Raw genomic sequence first — 7,718 nt, 5'->3', positions numbered from 1 at the left:
CCTCGTGTCCAGCTGTTTGCTTGAATCCAGAGGTTTGGCCCCGCCTCTCGCTCCGAGCTGCGATAGTAACGTTCTGTCCTGGAAACTCGCCCCTCGCTGTCAAAAAAAGAGAAACTCACTAATCCCCTCAGGACCGGGGGGGGGGGGGGGGGGGGCGGGGGGGGGGGGGGGGCAGTCTGCAGCACCTCGGATGTGAAGCTGCTTTTATCAATCTGTTGGTTTCAGACTTTGTTATTCAAGGACGAGGACGGTGGTGAAATATGAGGACGTATCCTTCAGGTCCACGTTGGTCGCTGCAGAGGGGTCAACCAGAATAAAGCCACTGGGGGACAAGAGGGATGTTTGAGCCAATACGGTGGTTTTGTATGCAAACCACTAAACCCAGCAAACCAATGTAACTGCACAAAAATGTAGAGCAACAAATTAAACTTGGAAAAGCTCTGGATCAGAAGAAGCCGTATTCTGAGGATCTGAAGTGTTCATTTATTATTCTTTGAATGATTAATCTCACTCTGAGATTAAATAGATTTAATCATGAGAGATATGAGCCGAAAGATGGAGTTCTTTTCAGTTCATTGACGGGGACCATGAAGCTCCCAGTAAGAACCAGCAGCAGCATCCATTCTTCGTGGTGGTTGAACTGGTTTCACGGGGGATTTAAAGAATCGTACGGTGGCAGCACATGGAGCAGATCCAGTCTTTCAATCTGTGGAACTCTTGATCCCACCGAGCGCAGCAGGGAGGAGGGATGAATGGGGGAGGGATGGGGGAGGGATGGAGGAGGGGGGGGTGGAGGAGGACGCAGCCTCAGCACCACCAGCAGCAGCAGCTCGGTCAGAACGCAGCAGCAGCTTCACCGCAGCGTCACCGCACACAAACACACAGCAGCGACACAGACCCACACAGTCGACCTAAATTAATTTAGTAACGCAATTATCCCGAAGCTGCCCCTGGGTATTCAGCAGCAGCCGGAGGAAGAGGAGAAGAGAAGAGAGAAGAAATTAACGAAGGAGGAGGACGAAGGATGTGACAGATGTTGGGAAAGTCTGTTTGGATGTAGAGCGGAGGAGGAAGAGGAGGAAGAAGAGGAGGAAGAGCAGAGGAACTGTCCTGAACAGAGAACAGAGAGATGTTGTTCTGCTGCGGACAAACGACGAGGACGATTTACTGAAATGATTCCTTCACTGAAATCTTCATCTGGTGAGTTTAATCTGTAAAATCTAAATATATGAACTTTATTTCTCTTTCTTTTGAATCTGGAACAATCTTTTTAGTTTCCAGCAGTTTGACTTGAAGTTGACACGATGTTCCTGCGTCTGTTTATTTATAGAACGGGTCCAGTTTATATTTAGGTCTTAATCTGACTGAGTCTCACCTATAGGCTCCACCACAGGCTCTGTAATAATCCTATAGACAGTGTCATAGTGTGTTATTGTACTTATACTTCAGTTATTATTATAAAGTGATTGTGTTGGTGCTGCTCGGTCACTTCTTTCACCTCAAAATTTATTATAAAATATTGTTTTAAAGATAAATATATGTATATATTATAAATATTCCTCAAGACTAATTCATATTTTTAAAATCGTTTGCATTTATGAACAAAAACGTGAATAATAACATTTCAATTTTTTTTGTTATACTTATTTGTTGTTGTGGTGGAAGATTAGTCGTCATTTGGACGATAAGGTTGAAGGTTAAAGACGTGTTTTCACAATTTATATGATAAAAACATCCAAAACTCTTTTACATCAACAGTAACGTGTGTTGTATCCGTGCAAATAGATTCTAAGTATTTCTTATTAAATCTCTTAATATAATATAAAAGTTTAGATAAATGTAACATTACCATTTCAGCCGTTTTGTTGTTGTTTGTTTGTTTGTTTGTGTCCGTTTGAACAGTAATCCTCCAGATAGTTTGTTTTATAAACCTAAAAAGGGCCCGGGCAGTGTGTGTGTGTGTGTGTGTGTGTGTGTGTGTGCGTGTGTGTGTGTGTGTGTTTGTGTGTTTTAAAAGCAAACCTCCACATGTCACCCAAAGACCGTTTTGTTCTGGAACCCGTTCCCTGGCGTTACGTCTGATCTCCATCTCCCCTCAGCCTGATGTCGGCTCGCTGAGGTCACAGAGGTGAACAAACTCTGGGTCGCCCCCCCCCCCCCCCCCCCCACCCTGTGGTATAACGAGGACACGTCGGTTGCGATGCGGCTCTCGAGGAGCAGATCACCATCAAGGGAGGCGCGAGGAGTTGACGCTTGGGAATCTGCCAAATGGGCAATTTAATCAGAGGGCACTTTGTGAACAGGAAGTGTGTCGGCCTCCTTGTTAGGGGCAGATTCCTCTGATTCATCTGATTCATCTGATTCCTCTGATTCTTCTGATTCATCTGGTTCATCTGGTTCATCTCCTCCGTCGGTTTCAGGCAACAAGACACAGATTTAACGTCTCCTCCTGTGTGTTGTCGCTGGTGTTGTGATCCGAGCTGTTTGACTTCATCTGATTAATGGAGGCTTCATATTCTAAAAAGTTTCCTGCTGACTATTGGAGATAAACTCTGTTTTTTTTCTAAGTCTTTTTAACTGATTAACTGAGTTCAGCTTAACTTGCTGGACCAGATTTCCTCCACATTCACACTCACTCACTTTAATCAAGCTGCTGGTGGAAGATAAAAAGCTTCTGTGCTGCTTTAATCATAAAGACACTATCTGTGGTTTCAGATTCACTTCACTGGTTTCTGAGAAAAGCTTCACTAGACAACTATGTTTCAGTTTCCTGGCGATCAGGAGGTAGAGCGGGTCGTCCACAAACCAGAAGGTCGGTGGTTCAATCCCCGGCTCATCAACTCTCCCTTCCTGAAGTGACCTTGTGCAGGATACTGGACCCCGGGGCTGTGCCGACAGTGTGTGAATGGTATGTGATGGAATAAGTGCTGCGTATAGAAGTACTGGAAAATAAGTACTTCATATAGAAGTGCTCTATATAGAAGTACTTCATATAGAAGTACTGCAGATAGAAGTGCTGCATGAATGGGTGAATGTAAAGAGCTTTGATTGGTTGATGAAACTGGAAATACACAATATAAACAAAGTGATTCAGTTTACCTCTTTCACCCTCTGAAAGAAAACTCACCACAAGTATCAAATATTAATTCTGACATAAAGCATTGCAAATTTAAAGCGAATCAGATATTGATTTAATTTTAGACTCATTAAAAACATAAAAATTACCAAATATCTCGGCGATGCATCAGCCTGTGAATCTGGGAAGTACTCCTTTATTCTTCCATGTATTTAAAGTACAGAAGAAGTATAAAAAATAATCAGATACTTTTTGAAGACTGTGATTTAACATTTTCCAGATCAGCAGAAAGAAAATCCGGTGATTTCAGTTTGACAATAAGGTTTTAAAACCATCACAGAATCTTTTTCCAGCTCATTGTCCCATCAGAGGAATCCAGAGAATTGGGTGAGAGAGAATTTCTCTGCAGCTTTGATTCGGTTCCAAATCCGGCTCCTTGATTCAGGGCTTAACCAAAGAAGTGTGGAGCTTCTGGAGAGAAGGTGAATCCAGTGATTTAATCTAGATAAAACGTGAATGATGAAATGTACGAGCCGAGAAAAGGATGAAAATGATCAAACACTAATAAACCAACAACCTGCACAATGCGAGGTTCCAGTTCTCACTTGTGTATTCAACCGGGGAATCCGTCTTTGCTCTCGTGACGTTCTTGAACTTTGAACTTCCCTCGTGAACCCGTCGTGCACACGAGCACTTTTCAGCCTTTAGTCACGGTTCTGTTCATGAAGGACAATCGTTAACTTCCCCTGGAGAAAGCAGTGAGGAGCTGAATGACTCGGGCCTGAGGCTGGAAGCAGCTTCCTGTTGTCTCCTCGTGAAGAAAAGCATCTTTCTTTCAGGTTGTGACTCGTTCACTTTGCACGACGTGTTCGTCTTTTTTCCGGTCTGATTATTTCCTCCTGTGTTTGGATTGTGTGACTGGCTTTTAAACCACATTCCAGCTTGTTGCCTTTTTCACCGGAGCAATAATATAGGGAAATACTGTATGAATCTGATGAACTATAGAATATATAATGTAACCAGACAACACGTTCATGGACAAAGGCAACGAGGAAGCAGCAAAGCACCAATACTGTGTCAGCAGAAACCATAAAGTTTTTACCGTCCACACAGACAGTCAGACCTCATAGTTTCAGCTGCAGTTGTGCGTTTGTGCGTTTGTTTCCCACAGTAGCACTCGTGTGTAGTCTGTGTAGCTGTCACTGGGAATCTGTTGAACACGTGCACGACCTTCGTTCACGTGCACGTGTTCCGCCGGCTTCGGCCATTTTAGAAAGAAAGTTTCACCACCGGCCGAACGGGCACGGCACTTATTCACAAAATGAACATTGTGTTGTCTTGAAGAAAACTTGAAGCTGGAGATTTAAATCAAAAACTCCTCAGGAAAATAATCCACTGACATTTAACACAAACATGTTATAAGGAAAAGAAATCTTCAATAAAATCTGATTTAATCAAGATCAATGAAATATAAGAAACTGAGCTGGTGATTAAATTATGATCCATTTAAATGTCTATGAATTGGACATGGTGTTTGTGTCTGTAGGGAATCAAATCTGTGGTCCAGGTGCAGCCGATGCAGACACGCTGCGAGTGAGACAGGTTTGAGGACACTGTCTCTCTGAAGGACAGCTCTGCGCCTCCTGCTTGTTTTTGTCTCTTTTCTGTGTTTCCTGCTCGGCTCCCCGGCTCCTGGCTCGGGCTCAGCTGGAAACCAGGTGGGATCGTGAGATTAGCGAAGCGGCCTTCAAGTGGTTAGTGGCCAAAGAGGAGAAGCTCCACCTCCACACGAGTGAGAGCAGATTACACAGACCATCGCTCTCATGGTGGAACAAAACAATCACAGCAGATCACTCCTTTCTTTCCTCTTTGTCCTCCAGACGTCAGTTTAGTCCTCAGATTTAAAAACACGTCTCTTCTTTCACGTAACTTTGAGGTTTGGTCCTAAAACAAAAAGCATTTGGAGACAGATGGGATTTGTTTTTATCTCAGAGCCTCGAGGACAAAAGTGCAAAGTGCAGAAACTGAGGACATTAAATTGTACGTGAGTAGATTTCACATTTTTTGGAAACTCGATTTTATTAGTTTTTCATTCACCCATTTTTTTACTCCCTCTTTTATCCCCTTAGTGATTTCCATCCCTCCTTTCCTCGACTCTGTCTCCTCCCTCCTTATTCCCCTTTGTATTGATAAGTAGGTTGTTGCTTCCTCGTCCTCCTTTTCCCCCTTATTTCTATTCTTCTCATTTTATTCCTCCATCTTATGTATTTTTTCCGATCTCCATCATCTTTACCTCCTTTCCTCTGATTTCTCTCTAATTCCTCTCTTTCTGTTTCCCTCCTTTTCTCGTCATTACACTCTCCTTTAAATCTCCAAATGATGAAATCAAAAACATCACGAAAGACGGCTTCCACACATTGATTATTACAAATGAATTTGGCCAAATCTCACATGCTCATTTATAGAACACCCTACAGTGGTTTTTTACCTTTATCTGTTCATCTTTTTATATCTTATTACATTTTCCTCTGACGCTGCTCATTCGAATCTGAGTTTCCTTTATCTCATCTCAGAAACAAACTTGGACGTTCTTCTTCTTCTTGACACTTTAACTCAAATGTCTTCCCTGTGATAAATACTTGAACACGAGTCTTTCTCTTCTGTCGGAGTCAGAATTCTTCTCCGACAGAAACACGAGGCCATGTGTTTTCATGTATCTGTTTGGTGCTAACCCAGATTTTACCGGGACTTGATTGCAGTTGAAGTCTTTCACACACGTTGCCCTGAATTAGTTTTACCGGCTCCCTCCACCGGTCACCTGTCCTTCAGAACGTGACCTCCCATCGTCCCTCTGATGCATCAGTCACATCGCCTCTGTTTCGCGGAGAGACGACCTAATTTGTCACATCGCATAGGCGCCGCGCGGAGAGACTAATTCCCTTCCCTCATTTATTTGTGCTATTATTAATATTGCAGACGGAGCACTTTGCGTGACGATCCCACCGAGTCTTAACTCTCTCCTCGTCAGAATGAGGAATTAAAGCAGAGTGCTCCACCCGACACGCAGTCTGGAGCCCGACCGACGGGAGTGGATCTGTCTCTGTGACCCACTTCCACCATCACACCGGTGTAAACACTCAAACTCACTTAACGTCCCTCTATTTGTCTTCCTCTCTCCTCCACGTCTCGTTCGCCCTCTTTTGTCGATTTCATCAATATTTTACTTTGCATTTCATCACAGATACACGTGAGTCGCTGATTGAATGAGGAGACAGGGGAAGAAAAGACGAGTTTATTAATTTAGCATATTTTATTGCAAGTAAACTCATTGAATAAGACGACAGAGCACTCACTCACAGAGCAGCACAGACGTTCAGCATCGCTCACTGGAACGAATCACAAACCAGCGAAATGGAAACGTTCTCTGGGCCATTTTCATAACATTAAGATGAAACAGAGGCAAATAAATTAATATAATCCCATTAGTCACGGGCGCATACGCTCACAGCCACGCCGACAATCACTTTTCATTTTCTGTGTCAGTGTCAAATATGAAACAAGGCGAACGCAACCTCCTCACGACATCGTTCAGTTTACGTTAGAGACCTGATGTCCTCAATGTCCACAAGTTGTCCTGCAATCAGAGACAAGGTGATTCAGACATGTGTCAGTTTACCTGTATGATTATGTAATAACTAAGAGGTGGAAGCAGCAGATACGGTTCCATCAGATCAGATTTGGGCCTTTTCAGGATTTGTGATTTCAAACATCAGAAGATATTTAACGACTCTTTGGTTCGGAGCGTGGGATGTTGTTATTGACTCAGTTAGCATTCGCTCCATTAGCCTGATTAGCATGTAGATCCTCCAGGTCCGTCAGTTCGATGCTCTGTACGAGTGTCTTCCATGAAGGTGACCGGTCAGCGAGAGTTCACTTCGACTCAAAGATGGACTGATTCGATTTTGGTGGTCAAAGGTCAAGGTCATTAGACAGAAGCTGCACTGGAAGGTGGAAGCACACCACAGGGGGGCAGTAATTCTGCTTTATTTCAGTTCTGATACATAATCAATACTTTATTTGTCAAAATTAAAATGGACTTTTTGTCAAGTAGCAGATTTAAATATTTGTACTACTTGTTTAGCCTCATTAATCTAGTTATGAACCGTCTCAGCCAATTTGGCGACAGGGACAGTAGAGGACAGATTATTTGGGCTCTGGTTCTGTGGTTGTCCTATAATAGAGAAGGAGAACTGGATTCTAGTATAATAATAATAATAATAATACACTTATAGCCCTTTATAAACACGGTAACAAAGTGCTAAATAAGATCAGTCAGTAAAACAACATAGTAATAATGGTGGATTATGATTAATTAACTGATTAATAAGGAATCACTGATCCTGCAGCTTCAGATTCTCGGACAGTGAGTTCCCGAGCTGAGGAGCCTCGAGCACAGAAGCCCGCTCTCCTTTGTTTTGTTTTTCTTAATGTTTCAATATCAACCCACTTGATATTTCTGCTGTTGTTCATATCAAAGTCTCCTTTTGTTTGTGTTCTTCACGCAGACGCGTCTCCCGACATGAACTTGTGTCCGAGTCCTTTCCCTTTGGGCACTTTGGGTTTTCAGCCGACAGCTGTTCTG

The sequence above is a fragment of the Pleuronectes platessa genome, chromosome 10, assembly GCF_947347685.1.
Source record: "Pleuronectes platessa chromosome 10, fPlePla1.1, whole genome shotgun sequence".
Taxonomy (NCBI): Eukaryota; Metazoa; Chordata; class Actinopteri; order Pleuronectiformes; family Pleuronectidae; genus Pleuronectes; species Pleuronectes platessa.
Note: the sequence above shows the minus strand (reverse complement) of the source record.